This window comes from Schistocerca nitens, chromosome 9 (genome assembly GCF_023898315.1).
Source record: "Schistocerca nitens isolate TAMUIC-IGC-003100 chromosome 9, iqSchNite1.1, whole genome shotgun sequence".
Classification (NCBI taxonomy): domain Eukaryota; kingdom Metazoa; phylum Arthropoda; class Insecta; order Orthoptera; family Acrididae; genus Schistocerca; species Schistocerca nitens.
This window is the reverse complement of record NC_064622.1, coordinates 450,989,627-451,013,085: the sequence shown is the minus strand read 5'-3', so window position 1 is coordinate 451,013,085 and position 23,459 is coordinate 450,989,627.

The window sequence follows — 23,459 nt, the reverse complement described above, 5'->3', positions numbered from 1 at the left end:
ACATGGCTACACTCCATACAAATACTTCCAGAAACGACTTCCTGACAAATCTATACTCGATGTTAACAAATTTCTCTTCTTCAGAAGCGCTTTCCTTGCCATTGCCAGCCTACAATTTATATCCTCTCTACTTCGACCATCATCAGTTATTTTGCTCCCGAAATAGCAAAACTCCTTTACTACTTTAAGTGTCTCATTTCCTAAACTAATTCCCTCAGCATCACCCGACTTACTTTGACTACATTCCATTATCCTCGTTTTGCTTTTGTTGATGTTCATCTTATATCCTCCTTTCAAGACACTGTCCATTCCATTCAACTGCTCTTCCAAGTCCTTTGCTGTCTCTGACAGAATAACAATGTCATTGGCGAACCTCAAAGTTTTTATTTTCTCTCCATGGATTTTAATACGCACTCTGAATTTTTCTTTTGTTTCCTTTACTGCCTGCTCAATATACAGACTGAATAATATCGGGGAGAGGTTACAACCCTGTTTCACTCCCTTCCCAACCGCTGCTTTCCTTTCATGCCCCTCGAGACTTATAACTGCCATCTGGTTTCTGTACAAATTGTAAATAGCCTTTCACTCCCAGTATTTTACCCCTGCCACCTTTAGGATTTGAAAGAGAGTATTCCAGTCAACATTGTCAAAAGCTTTCTCTAAGTCTACAAATGCTAGAAACGTAGGTTTGCCTTTACTTAATCTTTCTTCTAAGATAAATCGTAGCGTCAGTATTGCCTGTAGCTTACATTACGAAAAAAATATGAACTGCCCCGTATTCCAATTCAGCTCTGGCAGACATTAATTTTGTACCACAACACTGCTCCCTGCGTTTCAATAGAGCATCGATCACGAGTGTCGTTTCTTCTTGTAACGATCAGCTTCTTGCAGCAAAATAAATGCTGCACGTGCGACTACCCGTAAATCCTCTTCTTCCTTCACAATATTGGCCGGTGTAATTGTAATTAAAACGCTACTTTATAACAGCAATACAACGGGAGCAATGGCAGTAAGTTATCAGAGCCAACGGCGATTCCACATGGCGGAATCCGTCGACCCCGAGGCCTTCGTTCGGTGTGGGAATGCAGTCTCTTCGATTCGTTTGGGTAAGCGCGCACACGCCTCACGCTGCACGGGCCCCTGGAGCAGCGTGCCACCGGCGGCCGGTGGTGCTGGGAGCCTGTGGCCGCAGTCTTCCCACGCCGGGGCAGTCCCCGGTCTTCCTCCACGGCTGGGTGCGCCCGCTCCCCACCCACTTTCCGCCAATTAAGACGCCCGCCCCTCTCCCCGCTAATTGCTGTCAGCTCGCCTCCGCCGCACACCTGGCTACTGGGGCACAGTCAGGTGGCCGAGTAGAGGTCAGGCGCTACTCTCCCACCCGCGGGTATGGCGGTTCAAATCCCCCTCCACCTTTCCAGATTTAGGTTTTACGAGGTACACTGACAAAACAACGCAACACACACAAAGACGACGCCATTTTATTCAGAAGTCAGATGACAGGTAGTTCGTCATTATGGAAGTATACACTCACAGGGCAAAAAGAAAGAACGATGCACTACGGAGGAATTATCCGAAAAAGATAGTAATAGCTAGATATGATGTACATTTAAAGAAAAACTGTAAGTAGGCTATTTAGGTTTTTTGAAAATAGGTACAACATACTTCATTATTTTTGTCAGAACAACACATTTTTTTGTAAAATAACTCAATTTCAATTAATACAGCGAAGCCGGATACCAGTGTAGGAAAGAATGACAATTTATTTATTTAATTGATCACATGTGCACTTCCACAAAATAAATCCCTACATCCAGTTTGGTGAGATCTGTGAAATGAATGAATGTATGGTCGTCTGCTAACCGCAGATAGTGAATGATCATCTTTGAGACGATCCTTTGGCCACCTTTGGTGGGTCCAAAGAGTTGAAACTTACCGGAGCTTTGAGCGCCTGAAATGTGGCTGACCAATACGGTAGCATGGTCTTCCCCCAACTCGACAGAGGTGCGAGAGAACCTGAAGAACGGCCATGTTTTCAGCCCTCTGCCGCTGCATCTTGTGCTGTTAAGACCTGTCTTAGTTGTGCTCCGTAAAGACAAAAGAGTGGAGACATGGTATGCATGTGGAATATTTAAGAGTAGTTTGAAATAATAATGTCTCTATTTCAGGAACTTTTGTGGGGAGAATTAAATGTCAGGCAGGTAATATTAATGGGATTGTAGTAATCTTCGGAAGTGACCAACGGTCACGATGAAACCACATGTAGCAATAAGTTGAAATACTTCCGTGTGCTTAAGTTAAGCTGAATTACTAGCGTGTGTACTATAAGTTGAAATATTTAAGAAATGGCGTGTGCAGGACTTGAAATTAAGGCGAGTACTTCCACGTGGTGAGTACTGTGTGAGTCTCAATCTGTGCATGAGACAAAGGATAAAGAGAAGTACTCGTCCATGGTATCAGTTGAGGACTCGTGTGTGTGATGAATACGTTCTTAATATTACTTTGCGAGATATGCTTCCGTGTGACGCTTGATTCAAACTATAATACTCTGAGAGAGAAGCAAGGTGAGTCAGCCGTCTATCCAGCAACGCCACTTGGCTTGCATTGCACAGGGAGACGTGCATATATCTCCAGAGTTCATAGTAGGAAAGTAGAGTTACGAAGTGGGGTAGTGTCGTGTGAAACTGGGATAAATATTAATTGAAGTGGGAAAGCTGAAAGTGATAATGTAGTGACTATTCCCTGTCTTGTATTTCATGTTGTAGTGTGGTGTATGTCATGTAATTTAAGTATGTGTGGTTTGCATGGGAGAGTAGCAAGGTAGTTTCAGAGGTAGTGGGTATGCATGTTCCTTTTGTCCCGCTCGGTCTGGAGGAAAGTTTCGTGATGATGGTTGTGAGAGTCGAAGTGTGAGATATAGCAAAAGATCCACCATCCTATCCAGAAAGTGCACTGTAGCGTTAAATAATTACGAGACCATAAGATAGAGATTCACCAATGTAAAGCCATGCCCACTGGGCGGAATTTCTCATGTGTTATTGTTGTAGGTTATAGAATTTGTGTGTTTAGGTTATAGAATTTATCGGAATAAATAAGATAGTCAAAAGAAAAAGATTGGTGGCCTTTTCCTTCGAATTGTATGTTGTCATGATATCCAGAATTTATAATGTGTGCGCCACTCATATTAGTGCGATGGCCACGTGTTGATAAAAGCCGTTAAATAAAAAAAAAGAAAGAAAATGTGGTATTGCCAGTGCGTAGTGAACAGTCAGAGTTCTGTAAATTACTGATAGTCAGACGCGTGTTTCCGTTGCGTATTATTCATATAGGAGGATAACTTGTAACTTAATTGTGAATCCACTCGCTTGGCAGACCACTCATCTTGCAGGCCTGACTGCTTGATACCACAGTATGAGCAAGGCATGTGGGTGCCTCTCAATATTGGTAACGCCACGTAGCGCTCTGCATGAAAATCACTGACTGTGCTGTGTGCAGTCTGTGGCTGGTTTGCATTGTTGGAAGTTGCTATTGTAGTGTTGGCCGGTAGGCTGTTAACAGCGCGTAGCGTTGCGCAGTTGCATGTGAGACGCCTGCAGTGGTGGATGTAGGGAGAGAGATGGCGGAGTTTTGAGAGCGGATGATCTGGACGTGTGTCCATTAGAAACAGTAAATTTGTAAGACTGGATCTCATGAACTGCTATATATATTATGCCTTTTGAACACTGTTAAGGTAAATACATTGTTTGTTCTCTATCAAAATCTTTCATTTGCTAACTATGCCTCTCAGTAGTTAGTGCCTTCAGTAGTTTGAATCTTTTATTTAGCTGGCAGTAGTGGCGCTCCCTGTATTGCAGTAGTTCGAGTAACGAAGATTTTTGTGAGGTAAGTGATTTGTGAAAGGTATAGGTTAATGTTAGTCAGGGCTATTCTCTTCTGGGGTTATTGAAAGTCATATTGCGTTGCGCTAAAAATATTGTGTGTTAGTTTAGTGTTGATCAGAATAGGTAAAGAGCGAAATGTCTGAGTACGTTCAGTTCTGCTCAGCTGTTTGAAAATCATATAATGTAAGAGGTATATCTGCACGTAATTCATTAATTTTCCTAAGGGGACGTTACAAAGCAAACGATTAAAATTTCAGCAATATGGGGGTGCGTCCACCTTGACGCAAAACACTTCTGTTATTTATTTAAACACATCAAAAAAGGTTTGCATCTCCCTGGTTCCCAGAACTCCTGTAGATAGACGTTGACTGTGGATACTGTATCACAGGAACAGTCCCTTTTACTGTTCAGAGATGTCACTAAACCCACCCAAAAATGTAAACAACCATGCATGAGCAGCGCCTATTATACAGAGGGGGTCCGACATCCGAACTTCCATTAATTCCACCAAGAACGAGGTACACGGCTCGTGTAGTCTGTATTTCAACCATGCCTAGACGTCAATACTGCGGTTCGGTCGCGTCTGCATTCTTTCTTTGTGGCAGGAAGGGCTCTCAACAAGTGACCAGGCATCTCGAAATGAACCAAAGCGATGTTGTTCAGACAAGGAGGAGATACAAAGAGACAGGAACGGTCGATGACATGCCTCGCTCAGGCCTCTCAAGGTCTATTACCGCAGTGAATGACCGCTACCTACGGATTATGTCTCGCAGGAACCCTGACAGCAAGGCTACCATGTTGCATAATGCTTTTCGTGCAGCCACAGGGCGTCATGTTACGACTCAAACTGTGCGCAATAGCCTGCATAATGTACAACTTCACTCCCGACGTCCATGGCGAGGTCCATCTTTGCAACCACGACACCATGCAGCGCGGTACAGATGGACCCAACAACCTGCCGAATGGACAGCTCAGGATTGGCATCCCATTCTCGTCACCGATGAGTGTCGCATGTGCCTTCAACCAGACAATCGGCGGAGACGTGTTTGGAGGCAACCCGGTCAGGGTGAACGCCTCGGGCACACTGTCCAGCGAGTGCAGCAAGATGGAGATTCCCTGATGTTTTGGGTTGTCATTATGTGGGGCCGACGAACACCGCTGGAGGTCATGGAAGGTGCCGTAACAGCTGTACGATACATGAATGCCATCCTTCGACCAATAGTGCAGCCATATCGGCAGCATATTGGCGAGGCATTCGTCTTCACAGACGACAATTTGCGCTCCCATCGTGCATATCTTGTGAATGACTTCGTTCAGGATAACGACATCGCTCGACTAGACTGGCCAGCATATTCTCCAGACATGAACCCTATCGAACATGCCTGGGATAGATTGAAAAGGGTGACCCTCCAACCACTCTGAGGGATCTACGTCGAATCGCCGTTGAGGAGTGGAACAATCTGGACCAATAGTGTCTTGATGAACTTGTGGATAGTGTGCCACGACGAATACAGGCATGCATCAATGTAAGAGGTACCGGTGTGTGCAGCAATCTGGGTCACAACCCCTGAAGGTCTCGCTGTATGGTGGTACAACAAGCAACGTGTGGTTTTTCATGAACAACAAAAACGGCGGAAATGATGTTTATATTGATTTCTATTCCCGTGTCCTGTACAGGTTCCGCAACCCTCGAAACCGAGGTGATGCAAAACTTTTTTTGATGTGTTTATTTATCCCCCAAACTAGTTTCAGCGACAAATGTCACCATCATTAGTCAGCTCCTTAACTCTAAAACATGCGGAAATAGCATAGTTATAAAACCTTGTAAATCATTGTTACATATGTACTGTTTGTTTTTTTAAATACTGTTTTCTGTGAAAACTTTTGTAAGACATTATTTACTATACGTCACAGCATGGTTTTAAGATTGTTGTCACTGTTTGCGGCATATTTTCTGTGTTTTTGTGTTGTAATTTTTCTCGGCATACACCATGTCGTCTGCAGCTGTGTGAGCAGCTGTTAGAGAACAAATACAAAAACGTAAAACTATGTATGTCCCCGTTACACAATTGCGATTGCAGTAGTGTAGTGGATTCAGTTTTGCTGTGCACTAGAGGCCGGCCGGTGTGGCTAGCGGTTCTAGGCGCTACAGTCTGGAACTACGCGACCGCTACGGTCGCAGGTTCAAATCCTGCCTCGGGCATGGATGTGTGTGATGTCCTTAGGTTAGTTAGGTTTAAGTAGTTCTAAGTTCTAGGGGACTGATGACCTCAGAAGTTAAGTCCCATAGTGCTCAGAGCCATTTTTTTGTGCACTAGATCTTTACGTAGTCTGTGGTGTACTCATGTTCCTTGATTAGATTAGATTTGATTTACTTTTATTCCAATTGATCCATAGCGAGGAGGTCTTCCAGGATGTAGAACATGTCAGAAAAATAATAATAGATGACAAATATTTACAACTGAAACAAAAAAGCTAATGTACCTTCCACAGGTCTCAATTGGAATGATCGTCTTTTTTTTAATGAACACTATATAAAAGAATCATTTTACAAACACTCATTGACTAAGATCGCATTAATGCACTGAATTTGAAAAGAAAAATATTTTTTCATTTATAAGGTATTAAACATGTAATAGAACTACTATAATACTTATTAAAATGAACACATTACTGATCTGAAATGGTGCGGAAGTTAGATTCTACTTATATATATATATATATATATATATATATATAGGGTGGTCCATTGATAGTGACTGGGCAATCAATGGACCACTGTATATATATATATTGAAAGGGTACAGTACCGCCCAACATTGAGAATAGGTACGAAATTCTTGTCAGAACAACACATTTTTTGTGTAAAAGTAACTCAATAATTTCAATTAATACAGCGAAGCCGGATACCAGTGTGGGAAAGAATGACAATTTATTTATTTAATTGATCACATGTGCACTTCCTCAACATAAATCCCTACATCCAGTTTGGTGAGATCTGTGTGGTGTAAATGAATGAATGTATGGTCGTCTGCTAACCACAGATAGTGAATCGATATGAGCATCTTTGAGTCGATCCTTTGGGTACCTTTGGTGAGACCAAAGAGATGGAAGTTACCAGAGCTTTTGAGCGTTTGAAATGTGGCCGACCAATAAGGTAGCAAGGTGCTTCTCCCACTTCGAGAGAGGTGCGAGAGAACGAAAAGACGGCCATGTTTCAGACTCGGCACTCTGGCGCTGAACCTTCTGCTGTGAAGACCTGTTTTTTGTTGTGCTCCGTAATGAAAGCGTGGAGGCATGGTATGGATGTGGAATACTTAAGAGTAGTTAGAACTAATCATTTCTCTTTCCTAGGATCTTTTGTGGGGAAAATTACAAAGTGAGGCAGGTAATTTTAAAGGGATTATAGTAAACCAACGGTCACAAAGGGACCACGTGTAGTTATAAGTTGAGATACTAGCGTGGGTACAATAAGCTGAAATATTTAAGAATTAATATCGTGTGTACCATAAGCTGAAATATTTGAGAATTAATAGCGTGCGTACAATAAGCTGATATATTTAAGAATTGCGTGTGTATCATAAATTGAAGTATTTAAGAAATATCATTCCGTGTGACGCTGAATTTAAACTCTGAGAGAAAATCAAGGTGAGTCGGCCGTTTTTCCAGCAACGCCACTTGGCTTGCATTGCACAGGAAGACGAGCGTTTATCTCCAGAGTTCACAGTAGGAAACTGGAATTACAAATTGGGGCAGTGTCGAGTGAAACTGGGTTAAATATTGATTGAAGTGGGAAAGCGGAAAATGATGAAGTTGTAACGGTTCTTGTGTATTATTTCAGATTGTTGTATTGGGTATGTCTTGTAATTTGAATATGTGTGTTTTGCATGGGAGTAGCAAGGTAGTTTCGGAAGATTTTGTGGGTATGCCTGTTCCTTCTGCATCGATCGATCTGGAGGAATGTTTCTGGAGAATGATTGTGAGAGGCGAAGTGTGAGGTATAATAAAAGATCCACCATCCGATCCAGGGAGTGCACAGTTGTGGTAGATAGATTACGAGACCGTAGTATGGAAATTCTCTTATGATATTGTCGTAGGTTGTAGAATTTGTGTGCTAATGAATAAATCAAATAGTGAAAAGAAAGAGATTAGTGGCCTATTTCATTAAATTGTATGTTATCATAATGTCCCGAATTTGTATAAAAGCCGTTAAATCAAAGACAAAAAGTAAGTGTGGTATTGCCAGTGCGTAGTGTGCAGACAGAGTTCTATAGTCAGATGCGTGTTTCCGTTGCGTATTATTCATGCAGGAGGATAATTTGTAACAAAATCGTAAGATACGAGAATTCATGTTGCTAATCCACTCGCTTGGCAAACCACCCATCTTGCAGGCCTGACTGCTTGATGCCACAGTATGAGAAAGGCAAGTGGGTGCCTCTCATAATTTCGACCCTGCCAGGATTCCTTTTGTTAGGATATTTAATTTGATGCCAGGATTATTTTGCTGCCAGGATCATTTAATTGTTAGGATAATTGTTGCCAGGATTATTTATTGGTTAGGATATTTTGTTGCCAAGAATCCGTTTTTGTCACGATAATTTTGTTGCCAGGATCATTTTTGTTAGGATATTTTGTTGATAGGGTTTGCTGTTAAATTTTTTTTATTTTTTGATGGAATATATTGTGATAGCGCTAAGAAGTAAATTTTTTTTTGTTTGCAATTTCTTTCTGGATTGGTGAGGATCTTTTATTTTTTTTAATTGCTAGAACGTACAAGGCTGGAAGATCGTGGTATAATTTTTTTTGCGTAATATCCGTAGTAACTAGGTCGCAGTCGAAAAACGTAGCCACAATGGAGAATAGCGATTCTGGCGTGAACGTAGCAGTGCAGCAGGAAGTAGCTGTTGACCATGTGTTAACGAGCGAGAAAGACAAACACTCGGAAGGGGTTGAATTGTTCACTGGACCGCTCCTGGGTGATCCTTTATGCTGCGGGCTTTGTCTACGAACGCGGGCCTTTCCCGACAACGCGGGCGAGCCGAGATTAGGACAGGTATGCAGTGAAAGTGCAGCTACTCTTAGCGAAGCTACGGTTTCTGAGGCGCACGAGGTGAGCGCGTCGACAGTAGCAAATAACGATGTGATACTACAGTTTTTACAAGAGATGATTAGGAAGGCTGACGAGAGAGATAGGGAGGCTGAGGAGAGACATAGGGAGTTAATGGAAATGATGGACGCGATGTTTAGAGGTAATGAGGAGAGATGGGAAGCGATGGATAAAGATAGTGAGGATAGTATGGAGGCATTGGATAAGGGAAATAAAGAGGCAATGAGGAAGGTACACTCAGTTACCGATGAGCGTCTGCCCGCGGTTAATAATCGGTTAGATGAGGGGGAGGAGAATCTGGATGCGGTGAAGGAAGTATGTGACGCCGTGAAAGAAAAAGCTAATAATTTGGAGGTACAAGTATTTGCAATAGAGAGTGATACTACTGAGAGTAGGGACGTGTTGCCGGATGAGCGAACCAAAGAGGTAGTGGCCAGAATGAATACGATTAGCGCAGATGTAGAAAAGATCAGTATAAGAGGCGAGACAGGTTCTGACAGTACGCAGCGAGAGGTTTATGCCGACCAGGAGGAGATACAACTGCCATTACAGTTTAAAGAGGCACAATTAGAAATAAGTAGGAAACATAGTGAGCTAGCACAGTTGCAATTAGCGTGCAGTAGCGAAGGTGACGCACCACCAGGTAGATTGCCGAGGGAGAGTGAGATAAACTCAGAAAGCGAAAATAGGCAGAAGGAGAAAGGCGAATTCACAGAGTCAGAAGAACGGTTTTGTCGGATAAAACAGGTGGCAGACTCAACTGGGTATAGTCCAAGGCTGTCTCAATTTCAGGACGCATTACTTTCATCGAGGGGATTGCTCCGCAAAACGAAGTTTGTGTATAACTATTTGAGAGACGAGGCTAGAGCGAAAATGCAGGAAGACCTTAAAGACGGTAGTAGCCATTTAAATGAATTCTGGTCGCAAAGTAAGCAGGACCAGGTTAAGCAAAACATATTGATAATGCCAAATCGTAACGAATGTGGTATGAGGGATTCAGTGTCGTGTTGTCAGAAAATGCTGAGACGAAACAGGTATTTGGATGTGACATACGAACCAGCGGAGTTCATTAGAATCCATATAACGAAGTTGCCAGTGAAATTGCGCAGAGGTATAGCGATAGCAGGCAGAGGCGTAGACGATTCCGCGTCATTTCAACACTTGGGTAATGAGAGCGATATCGTGAACGGAGACAGGACAGATAGTGTCGAGGGCGGAAAGTATCAGAATGACAGGAGAGCATGGAATCCAGGCATTTCATTCTTGTCGTAATGGATTGAAGAATAGGAGAAACTAATCCAACATATCAGCCCTTAATATCTTGCTCTTAAAACACATGCAGCTGGCACTGAAAATTGTCTATGTAGCAGACAAACTCAACTAATATGTAGGGAATGCAAATACCATACTTCTGATCAGAGAATAAAACGGCAGTAATGGAATCTGTTAGGCTGGTATCTCAGTAAAATTTGCAAATTTTTTATTTCAAACGGTAAAGTAAAAGAGCGGTTTCTTCAAAGAATCCAGTTGCTAAAATGTTATGTAATAATGCCAATGAGTCCAGTTTAATTAGGGTGATTTGATTATTGTAGATACTAAACACGTAATGTAAGAGGTAAACATTGTGATCGAAGTTTTTAGATGCCATCTGATCTATATTATGTCATTGTCGTGGTGACAGTTATAATGAAGTGCTGTGTATGGTTGTTCGGAATCTGGTGTTAGTGAGAGAGGCCACTTGCACCTAAGTTTCCAACACTTGGGTTGCCCAATTCTCCCAGCTTGTATATTCTCTGCACACATTTAATTTTCGTGTAAGCACATATTCCTAACTAGGAAATTTTTTACTGTGTATAGTGGACCATTCAGAGTGAGGCGGATTGTACATGAAAATGCTGTACTGATTGAGACGATCAAAGGAAAACAATCTCGAGGGCTTCATCACATTTCTAACATCAAATTATGGAAAAGTTAAGGATAGATCTAAGGTAGTCAATTTATGGTAGATAGTCAGTATATTTATTTGTGGGGTGTAACGTTGTGCAGGGTCAAATCGAACGTAAGAATTTTCAGGCGGGATGTCAGGAAGTATGACGGAATAGACTGGTCAAATGAGTCATGAACAGGAGTCGACAGAGTGGTGTATGTACGTGTTTTTTGTCGTATGAATAAGGATCAAGCAGAAACGACGTGATGATTAATGAGTGAATAAAGATGGTAGATAGAGAAGCGACGTGATAAATAGTAGTGGATAAAGGTGAATTTTTGAGGAGAGAATCGACGAGAAGCAGTGTGAATAATAATAGGGAGATTCGACGTGATGAAACAGCGGTAAAATAAAGGTGAGTAGAATTGAATAATGTGGAGATGTCTTAGATGTATGTTACAGAGAGGCCTGTGTATGCTGCAATAGAGATTGATGCCAATGGCGAAGGAAGACCAGGAAATGATGGAGTAATGGACGGACGGAGAGCCGAAATACGAATGAAGAGATGAGGACAACTGCACAATGTGAAAGGACGTAAAGGGAGTATGAGACCCAGAAGGTGAACGTTGTGGAATACTGACGTAAGATGTAATGTAAGTGTAGATCTAATTCTTAGCATAACAATTGCGATTTGAGAAAAATAATATTTTTTGTTGTTGTTGAAGCCTCGTACCAGTATAACTAATCAAAACGGTTCCAATAACGTGTACAGTTGTTTTGCAGGATGAATAATTTGTGTATTTTTGTTCTTAGATGAAATGTCGCGATTCTAAGTTGATATTTAGCATAAAGTGAATGCAGAGGTGAGCCGATGGAGAGAGGTGCCAGAGTGAAAGGACGAATTCGGAGACTGGAATGCTATCTCTGAAACAGCTTCATGTGTTATGTGGTTGAGTATAAGGGAGCAAAGGTATGGTATGTTGTAGTGAGTGTGGTGGTGATAAGGTTAGCTGACTTCTAAACCTATTCTGTTAGTGTGTTAATGGATTGAATGAGAGGAAAAATGTGATGTCTGGTGAGTGAGAGTCGTAGAGTAGTGTGATCAATGCGCACACTCCTGTAAAGGGGATGCTACCGATCCATAACTAAAACATTATTGTGTTTTATTGTTTGTTGGGATGAACCTGGATGTCAGGTCAGGATCTGTCATACGTGTCCTAGAAACATTGCTATATATAATGAAATGTAAAATATGTGAAGAGATACTGATTTCAGTCTGTCACAAGCACAAGGGTGCATTATATGTTGTAGATTTAGAGTCATCAGTTCCTAAAATGTTTATTGTGTTAGGATGTTAAAGTAGTTAATATTTAATAACCAGTGGTAGGTAATTGTGAGCTATGTAGATTATTCTTATTTTTTTGTTAGAACACTTTCAAGGGGTAATAATTGCAGTGTGTCACAAGCACAAAGGTTCATTGTATATTGTAGTTTTAGGATAAAGTTTCTAATATTTTCACTGTGTTAGGATGTTAGAGTAGCCTACTCTTTGATATTGTGATTATGAGCGGTATAGATTGCTTATTATTCCTTTTGTTTTATTTTACACTTTCATGTTTTGTATGAGGGACGACAGGTACAAAGAATAGCACGAGTGTGGGCTATCTATAGAAAAAGGATAGATAAATGTATGTTGTCTGTGTAGAAAACTAGGGTGTATAATTTTATGTTCTTTTTAGAACAAAGATTCTTTTGTTACCAATGTAGCTAATAGATAATACATGTAATCAATGAGTATTTAAATGCTGTATATCCTTTTGTCTGTAATGTTGCGAGATGCACGGAAGATCTGGCTAATTGGGTGTCGTAACGCCCATACCGCTAACGGGCCGAGCTGACGTCACCATGGCGACAGGCGACACAGCCGCGGCACTCCCCACTCCATTGTCGGACGAGGTGCGCTCCACGCGCCCGCTACAGCAGGTCAACGGCCTGGGGCGACACGCACGCATCACTGGCCATTCATGAGTTCCGCCACCCTTACGACTGGGGAAGGTATCCCGCGGAGGCAACAGCGGGTGGTTTCTTCTGCTCAACGGCGCGCGCAGCGACGCTACTGCTGAATGGACGGGGCGCGACAGAGCCCGGCGAGCATTTTTTACCTGCAGCTATTAACTTGTACTGGACTGTGGAGCCGTGAAACAAGATGACTGCGACTTTCCATAATGTGGAAAGTGAAGGCCTGGTGTTTCCACGTTGTGAGTGGTGGAAAAGATTTTGTCTGTAGCAGACAGGACGATTGTTTTGTTTTGTCTTGACCACTGAATGGTGGGATCGATAAACTTTTGACAATGACTTGTTAAGTGTGCTTTGTGAATGGCATGTGGGACACTTGGTATACTTAGAGGACAGTTGTCGTTTGGTGAACAATTAGAGTGGGACATTGACATTTGCGTCTGTAGTAGGAGACATTTCTTGGAATGGCGCGGGAATAAGTGCTGTTTGTTGAAACTCACGACTTTTAATTACACCATGAACTGAAAGGACAGAACCGTGGGTAATAGTAGTTGTAGGGCCATTTTTTTGGACGAACAGTTTCGTGTGGATGGTACTCTGAGAGTGACTATGACATTTGTGTTTAATGAGAGATACAGTTTACTGTTCAGTGCGTGTTCAAAATGCCGAATTGAGTGACTCAAAGACTTTCGTCCGGGTAACCATGGGAGAGCTTTGACACCGAGACAGTGGTTCTAGGAAAACTATCAGCAACTTTTTGACCCCAAGAAAATCACAGAATGAAATGTTTCCGTGTGACTCGCAAGATAGGGAATAATGTATTTGTAATTGTGTAAATGTTTTTTTTATATGTTTCATTCCTGAAGGGACAGCAAGCGTAATTGTATTTTATTAATAATTGTGTTTAGAATAGTTAGTGTTTGTTTTTTGGTTTGTTCTGGGTTATCAAGTTCACGTAGCATGTGTATTAGAATATTTGGTACAATGATGCTTTAACTATTAGCCAGTGGCGTAATACTAACGTAGCGGCCCTTGTAGCATTTATCAGTAAGGTTGTCACAGGGGAGAAGAATTTGCATTGCACAACAAATATCGGAATTAACTGATGTATTTTGATGTCGTGCATAGTAATAATCTTGTTGGTGTTTTGACTGAAGCCACTTTTTTCTATTATCACAGTGGTGATATTTCACATTAAAGTGTAACGAAGGCTAGTCGAAATGCAAGTTCTTGTCGTCTATATGTGTGACAACAGAGAAATGAACAGTAGAGTAAGATTCAAGCACTTATTGATAAACTATTTATTGCGAGTATTGATCAAAGTTGATGGACTGACTAGCTCAGCAGCAGGTATTTGTACTGATGGATATAGGGTAAGGTTAAACTCACTGTCGAGTAGCTGTGGCAATTGTTTAGGTGATGATAGTTAATGAGGTGTGACATGATGTCTTAGACGAACTATATTACGTAACCAGTATGTAACTTGTGGAATATTTTATTGTTTTTCTTCTCAGTTTTTATTTCTCTGTAGGTTTGAGGTATATTTTAGAGTAATGGTATGGAGCCTGACATTCTACGTGTAACTAGTGTACGAATTTTTTTTCTTTTATTGATTTTGTTTTGTATTTAGACTTTGCTGTGTAAGGGTTTTTACAGCGCAATTTATGAATGTCAGATTACTTGCTCTGTGTTTGGACGGTGAGCCATTTAAAATTTCATGAGTAACGAAGATCCCAGTAACTAAAGCAAAATTTTATCTCAATATTATTTTTTCATTTCTATGATGTGATGTTTTATTTGTCATGTGGATTGTTATATATTTGTATGTGTACGTTACTCAGGATTGTGGAGAGTACAATATAATTTGGTCGTCTATTTGAGGTCACCAGGGGCTAAGGTCTCCTCCTGGTTATTTTGATGAATTGCTACGTTTGTTTTAATACAGTTTTCTTAAAAAAAATGTTCGGAACTACCCTCGCATTGCAAGGATAGTACCGTGCCATTTTTTTCTGCATGGGTAGCCGGTGATGAAAGGGTACAGTACCGCCCAACATTGAGAATAGGTACGAAATTCTTGTCAGAACAACACATTTTTTGTGTAAAAGTAACTCAATAATTTCAATTAATACAGCGAAGCCGGATACCAGTGTGGGAAAGAATGACAATTTATTTATTTAATTGATCACATGTGCACTTCCTCAACATAAATCCCTACATCCAGTTTGGTGAGATCTGTGTGGTGTAAATGAATGAATGTATGGTCGTCTGCTAACCACAGATAGTGAATCGATATGAGCATCTTTGAGTCGATCCTTTGGGTACCTTTGGTGAGACCAAAGAGATGGAAGTTACCAGAGCTTTTGAGCGTTTGAAATGTGGCCGACCAATAAGGTAGCAAGGTGCTTCTCCCACTTCGAGAGAGGTGCGAGAGAACGAAAAGACGGCCATGTTTCAGACTCGGCACTCTGGCGCTGAACCTTCTGCTGTGAAGACCTGTTTTTTGTTGTGCTCCGTAATGAAAGCGTGGAGGCATGGTATGGATGTGGAATACTTAAGAGTAGTTAGAACTAATCATTTCTCTTTCCTAGGATCTTTTGTGGGGAAAATTACAAAGTGAGGCAGGTAATTTTAAAGGGATTATAGTAAACCAACGGTCACAAAGGGACCACGTGTAGTTATAAGTTGAGATACTAGCGTGGGTACAATAAGCTGAAATATTTAAGAATTAATATCGTGTGTACCATAAGCTGAAATATTTGAGAATTAATAGCGTGCGTACAATAAGCTGATATATTTAAGAATTGCGTGTGTATCATAAATTGAAGTATTTAAGAAATATCATTCCGTGTGACGCTGAATTTAAACTCTGAGAGAAAATCAAGGTGAGTCGGCCGTTTTTCCAGCAACGCCACTTGGCTTGCATTGCACAGGAAGACGAGCGTTTATCTCCAGAGTTCACAGTAGGAAACTGGAATTACAAATTGGGGCAGTGTCGAGTGAAACTGGGTTAAATATTGATTGAAGTGGGAAAGCGGAAAATGATGAAGTTGTAACGGTTCTTGTGTATTATTTCAGATTGTTGTATTGGGTATGTCTTGTAATTTGAATATGTGTGTTTTGCATGGGAGTAGCAAGGTAGTTTCGGAAGATTTTGTGGGTATGCCTGTTCCTTCTGCATCGATCGATCTGGAGGAATGTTTCTGGAGAATGATTGTGAGAGGCGAAGTGTGAGGTATAATAAAAGATCCACCATCCGATCCAGGGAGTGCACAGTTGTGGTAGATAGATTACGAGACCGTAGTATGGAAATTCTCTTATGATATTGTCGTAGGTTGTAGAATTTGTGTGCTAATGAATAAATCAAATAGTGAAAAGAAAGAGATTAGTGGCCTATTTCATTAAATTGTATGTTATCATAATGTCCCGAATTTGTATAAAAGCCGTTAAATCAAAGACAAAAAGTAAGTGTGGTATTGCCAGTGCGTAGTGTGCAGACAGAGTTCTATAGTCAGATGCGTGTTTCCGTTGCGTATTATTCATGCAGGAGGATAATTTGTAACAAAATCGTAAGATACGAGAATTCATGTTGCTAATCCACTCGCTTGGCAAACCACCCATCTTGCAGGCCTGACTGCTTGATGCCACAGTATGAGAAAGGCAAGTGGGTGCCTCTCAATATATATATATATATATATATATATATATATATATATATATATATATATAAGTTGGTTCTACGGTCCTACTGAGAAATTCATCAATAAAGTAGAAGGAGTTGGACAACAATAGATCCTTTAGGCTCCTCTTAAACTGAATTTCATTGGTTGTTAAACTTTTTATGGCTGCTGGCAAGTTATTGAAAATGTGTGTTCCTGAATAGTGCACACCTATTTGTACAAGAGTAAGTGACTTTATCCTTGTGAAGATTATTCTTATTTCTAGTACTGATTCCATGAATTGAGCTGTTGGTTTGAAAAGTGATATATTTTTAATGACAAATTTCGTCAAGGAATAAATATATTGGGAAGCAGTAGTTAGTATCCCTAGTTCCCTAAACAGACTTCTACAGGATGTTCTTGAGTTCATACCACATATAACTCTTATTGCACGTTTTTGTGCCCAGAAAATTTTAGCTTGGATTGATTAATTACCCCGAAAAATAATCCCACATGACATTACAGAATGAAAGTACGCATAGTATGCAAGCTTTTTCATTTTTATACCCCCTGCATCTGACACCATTCGCATTGCAAATAGAGATTTGTTAAGATGCTTCAGCAGTTCTGTGTTGTGCTCCTCAAAGTTGAATTTATTATCAAGCTGTAATCCCAAGAATTTAACACTGTCCACTTTTTCTATCTGCTTGTTATTGTATGTTAGGCATGTACCCGTGGGACAGCCTTTACAAGTTCTGAACTGCATGTACAGTGGTTTTTCAAAGTTTAATGACAAAGAATTCGCTAGGAACCAGTGATTAATGTCCACATATACTTTATTAGCCGATGTTTCTAAGACTACACTTGATTTGCTATTTATTGCAATATTTGTATCACCGGCAAACAAAACAAACTTGGCATCTGGTAATGTTACTGATGAAAGGTCATTGATATACATTAGAAAAAGTAAGGGCCCTAAGATGGAACCTTATGGGACCCCACATGTAATTAGTTCCCAGTTGGATGATGCCTGATAGTTTAATACATGTCTCATTCCTAATAACACCCTTTGTTTCCTACCAGAGACATAAGATTTGAACCGTTTTGCAACATTCTCTGTTACACCACAATATTTTAATTTACTTAAAAGGATATTGTGATTTGCACAGTCAAATGCCTTTGAGAGATCACAAAATATACCAATTGATTGCAGTTTTTTGTCCAATGAATTAACTACATTTTCACTGTAAGTGTAGATAGTCTTCTCAATGTCAGAACCCTTTAGAAATCCGAAGTGCAACTTCGACAAGATGTTATTTGTGATAAAATGGTTATAAAGCCAATTGTACATAATGTTTTCTAAAATTTTTGAGAATGTTGGAAAAAGTGAAATTGGACGGAAATTTGATGCTATTTCTTTATCTCTCTTCTTAAACAGTGGCTTAACTTCAGCATATTTCAACCATTTGGGAAATATTCCACTGATAAACGACTGGTTACACATACAGCTTAATATTTTCCTTAACTCAGAACCACATTCTTTAATTAACTTTGTTAATATTTCATCGTACCTACTGGATGTTTTTGATTTTAAAGATTTTTTGATGGAAATAGCACTGAAAGACCTGAGTCGAAACAAGGCCCCGGGAGTAGACAACATTCCATTAGAACTACTGACGACCTTGGGAGAGCCAGTCCTGACAAAACTCTACCATCTGGTGAGCAAAATGTATGAGACAGGCGAAATACCCTCAGACTTCAAGAAGAATATAGTAATTCCAATACAAAAGAAAGCAGGTGCTGACAGTCACGGATGCAAAATACTAACACGAATTCTTTACAGATGAATGGAAAGACCGGTAGAAGCCGACCTCAGGGAAGAACAGTTTGGATTTCGTAGAAATATTGGAACACGTGAGGCAATACTGACCCTACGACTTATCTTACAAGCTAGATTAAGGAAAGGCAAACCTACGTTTTTAGCATTTGTAGACTTAGAGAAAGATTTTGACGATGTTGACTGGAATACTCTCTTTCAAATTCTAAAGGTGGCAGGGCTAAAATACAGGGAGCGAAAGGCTATTTACAATTTGTACAGAAACCAGATGGCAGCTATAAAATTCTAGGGGCATGAAAGGGAAGCAGTGGTTGGGAAGGGAGTGAGACAGGGTTGCAGCCTCTCCCCTATGTTATTCAATCTGTATATTGAGCAAGCAGTAAAGGCAACAAAAGAAAAATTCGGATTAGGTATTAAAATCCATGGAGAAGAAATAAAAACTTTGAGGTTCGCCGATGACATTGTAGTTCTGTCAGAGACAGCAAAGGACTTGGAAGAGCAGTTGAACGGAATGGACAGTGTCCTGAAAGGAGGATATAAGATGAACATCGACAAAAGCAAAACGAGGTTAATGGAATGTAGTCGAATTAAGTCGGGTGATGCTGAGGTTTCATCTATGAGATAATTAATTCATTAATTTTCTCAGTCCTCGAATATTTTGATGTATTAAAGATAGCTGACACTTCACACTGACTGAGTTAAAATTGGGTAGAGTGGAAATTTCTGTAAATTGTTGAAAATTCTTAACCAATTGCTGTTTATGCTGATGTAACAAGCTAGAATGATGCTTTTTGGTTTTTTTCTCAAACTTAAGGTTTGCCTCAATCCTAACCTCTCTTAAAACTTGATTTCTTTCTGTCCTTCCTACCCTAAAAAAGAATATTTTCTGAACCATGTCACTCATGACAGTGTCTACCCCCTTTAACTTTCCTGCTATTTTCCCAGCCAGTTTACCCTTCCCTTTCCTGTCGAGGTGAGGCCATGCCTTGGAGGCTTGCAGCTACTTCGTTCATAATGCAAAACATTACGTTGTGTGTGTTGCGAGAAATGTATCGCATGTTGCGAGACGGCTATGGAAATTGAAATTGCAGGGTATTTCTGACGACTTCTGTTCCTTATTTATGTCTCTGTGTGCGATGGGGTGGCGAGGGGGGGGGGGGGGGAGGGGCGAGCGTTCTTTTGCGTGTGTTTTCTGTTTTGTGTCCTACGTCAGTTCTCTCTGAACTGTAAAGAGAAAGGATAATGCGTTGTGTTTTCGTGTATTACGTTTTTCCCTTCCACTATAGCCTTTTGTATGTAGTAATTTTCTTATATTGTTAGTTGTAGATATAAACTGTTTCTGTGTTTCAGGATGTGTAGGTCACTTTCTATATTAACTGGGTATGTTCCTTAGGTGTTCTGCGAAACTGGAATGTGTGAAGTCATTTTTTAGAGCTCTCATGTGCACTGTGTACCTCGTTCGGAAATTTCTGCTTGTTTGTCCTGTGTGTTGTGTCTGACAGTATAAAATAAATAAATAAATAAAATATTAATTATTGTATATGTATGATAGTGATTGGTTTTAATTAATATTTGCTTCTCTGGAACGTGGACGTTTAATTATTTGGTATCAGACGCTTGACAATGGCTTTTTCGTAAATGCAATGTTATTCGTAGTTGACCGTGAAATGTGCTTCAAATAATCGGACTTCGTATTTAAATCGTTTCCAAAGACTGCTGCGGTAGGTGCGGACTCAAAATCTAAATCTCAATATTAGAATAATTTGCCAGCCATGTGAATACGTCGTACAGAGGTGACTGTCTACTAAACATAAAAAAGTTTACACAGTTAGTTAAATCAGATATATTCAACGAATAAGCCTACAGTTAAATAATTCTACTTACTTTCATAAATGTAAATTCTTTACAGAATCGAGTGCCTAGTAAGATTGCAACTCGCAGTGTTCTTGTATAACTTCAAATATGGCGGTGTGCCAGTTAATAAAATATACGTGCTTCCCGCACCAGTTGTTCTGCAAGACCTCCACCTTCTTAATGAAACATAAGAGTGTCCTAATTGTATTTTGTTTTATCAGCGACATAGCGCTGCAGTTCAGTGCCATAGGCTTTATTTATTTGTCAGAGATTAATTATTTAATTAAGATTTCTTGTTTCCAGGGAAACTCACGCACGGCATGCAAATGTGCCTTTATATTGCCCCCTGAATTGCGAGGCGAAAGGACACACCTGCAGCCGAGCAATTCACCTAAAGGCACAAGAAAATCTAAGTTATCTACAACTATTTACATGACATACATCATACAGTATATTATATACAAAATTTGAATGACGCGCGTGTGCCGTAAGAGTTCTTATGTTGGCAAAATAGAGTGCGCGCATGCGCAGAAGCGTCTATGTGACTCCGGCACTGCCGTTGTACTGTAAATTTAGATCACGCGGCACAGTATTGCAGTTCATATTGTTCGTGTGCGCGCGCATTTCTTAGTCGTTGCACAAAGAAAATATTCCACCAAGATTACATATGAAGAGTACATTCTATGAGAGGTAACTTAATTTTAAAATTACAATATTTGTTATAATACAACTTTAGATTCTTGAATGTTCTTCAAAGATGTCTTTTGTTTCAGGTGCGTTCACCTATACACATCGTGTCGTTATTACAGTTTATGTTCATCTGCTGCACAGTAATGTTTCACAGGTTAGTGTCGTCGAGGTAAAGTTTTTTGATCACAGTAACATCGCTGTATAACAACGTAATTGATACATAAGCATGTCCATTTCCTATTTCCATTATAGTCGTTGTGATGCAGTTCGTTGTGACAACAAGCATTGTTTATTACAGATCGGATGTGACCCGTCGAGTAATTGGTCCATATGCAGTTTGTTTCCGATATTCCGTGGAAGCTTGGTTGCAGAACCACGGACGGCACATAGCTGGCGTCGATCCTTGGACAGACCAGGTAAGTGTGTCCGTCACATTTCGAGAACATTCCATTCCCTGAAGTTCCAACCAAAATTCTTCCACTCGTCGTGTTGTTGTCTGGACATGCACGTTGTGACCATTTAATCCAGTTAACATCTTGAAGTTAGGTACTGTAGTAATGTCACTAGACGATGCACCAATTCACTTGCACTTCTCATTTTCAGTTTTTCTTTTAAGATGTAGCTCACCTAAATGTTCGTAGTTACTTATCAAAGAAATTGTTCATCGCGTTTACAAAGGTACGATGCATGGTGGATGTCATTAACAGTTTCTTTCACATAGGTTTCTGCGTAGTTGCAGACTTAGTAACGTACTTTAATGTCCGTTAACAGTGGTTCACTATGCAATTTTTTTTAAAAGTTTTTCACATTTTGGCACTCGTCATCGTTCAAATTTCCACATAGTAACAGTTACATTATACATCATTTAAAAAAAAACATAAGTAATCATACATATACACGTCACATATTTTCTTAGCATAATCATAATACAGTTACATATAAACATGTTTACATCATCATTACATAGCTATAAATTATTACATTGTGTCACATTTGATTACATTAATTGCAGATATTTACGTTCTCTTTAACGGTTTTGCTGGGATTTTATCGATCTTTTTTGTGATGTCATCTGAAATTAAGATAGGTTAGACACAACATTCATTACATCAGTAGGCAAGACCAGGCGTTTTCACTACTCAATAAATATTCAAAATAATGAGAGACGGAAAACTGTTAGATTCCTCATATTTTGTGCGTGTGTGTATTGTGTCTGTGTGGCCTTGGCTACTGGTAGATGCTTTTCTTGCTGAGAGATGTGCGTCTAATCTATTTCTCGAAGTAAAAGATCCTTTCACAGATGACGTCTGTCGATTCGTCAGGTGTCATACCAAGCCAGTGGTACCTACAGTCACAAATGTTCCGTGAAAAATTAATATATCATTCACTGCTACGTAATCATAAATTTTACCTTAATATTCAGTCTTCTTGGTAGTGCCGCGGCGTTGAAAGAAAAGTTCTTCTGTCTTCAACTGCGTCACTGGAACAGCTGAAATGAAACTTTCTATACTACTTATAACCTATGTTGTAATTTGTTTTAGTTCTTGCCACACAGCAGGTCGTTGAGATAACGGTACGCTATATGTCTTGTGGTAGAAGATCTTGTGAGGCTTAACTCAATTTTGCAGACATACGTGTTGATAACACCTAATCGTTTGGTAAAAACTTGTAAATACTTGGATAGCACTTCCTGTAGTTTCTTACGTTCATGTACACTGACAGCTGTAGCTTCATTTATCTTATGATCAATCAATGTTTTCAAGTCCATTAGATCTGTGTCAGATGAGTGTGTGTGCGTGTCTTGAACGTCATTGTCAAGTACTAACTGAACCTTGTACCCTGTACAGTGTTTGTCGTGCTTTAGAGTTCTCCTGTCCAAATCAGTAATAATTACACTGCCTTTATCATTTAAAATACATTTACCTTTGGATAAGTCTATAATGCAGTCCTTCTCGCTCATAATATCTAATCCTAATATGCAATTCGTCACAAGGTTTTGTACAATCAGGAATGGCCATTGTACGGTTCCATTGCCTATTTTAATGTTTACAAAAACTTGCTTCTTAACCCTACATGACTTATTACCTAGAGCAGTAGTTATTTTACAGTTTTGGGCAGGAAACTCAGGCACAGGCTCCAGTTCACACATCTTTTTATAGAAATTAAAAGACAAAACGCTCACAGCTGCACCTGTATCTAAGATAGTAGTTGGAATCCCACCTACTACACCAGTAGTAGAGGCTAAAACAATTTCATTTGTGTTTGAACGACATTGTGTACTGTCTTGCAAAAGTTCATCTAATATATTCTCATTGTGGTTGTATCTTATAAATAAAACAATAGTTTTTGTTTAGAATTATTAGGCATATCAATATTTTGTTGTTCAATGGCGGTGTCAAATAACTGATTAACATTGAAGTCGCCCCCCCCCCCCCCAAGAATTCTTCAGCCACGACCCGGGGCATAGAAGTGACTGTTTCTAGTTTGTTGGATT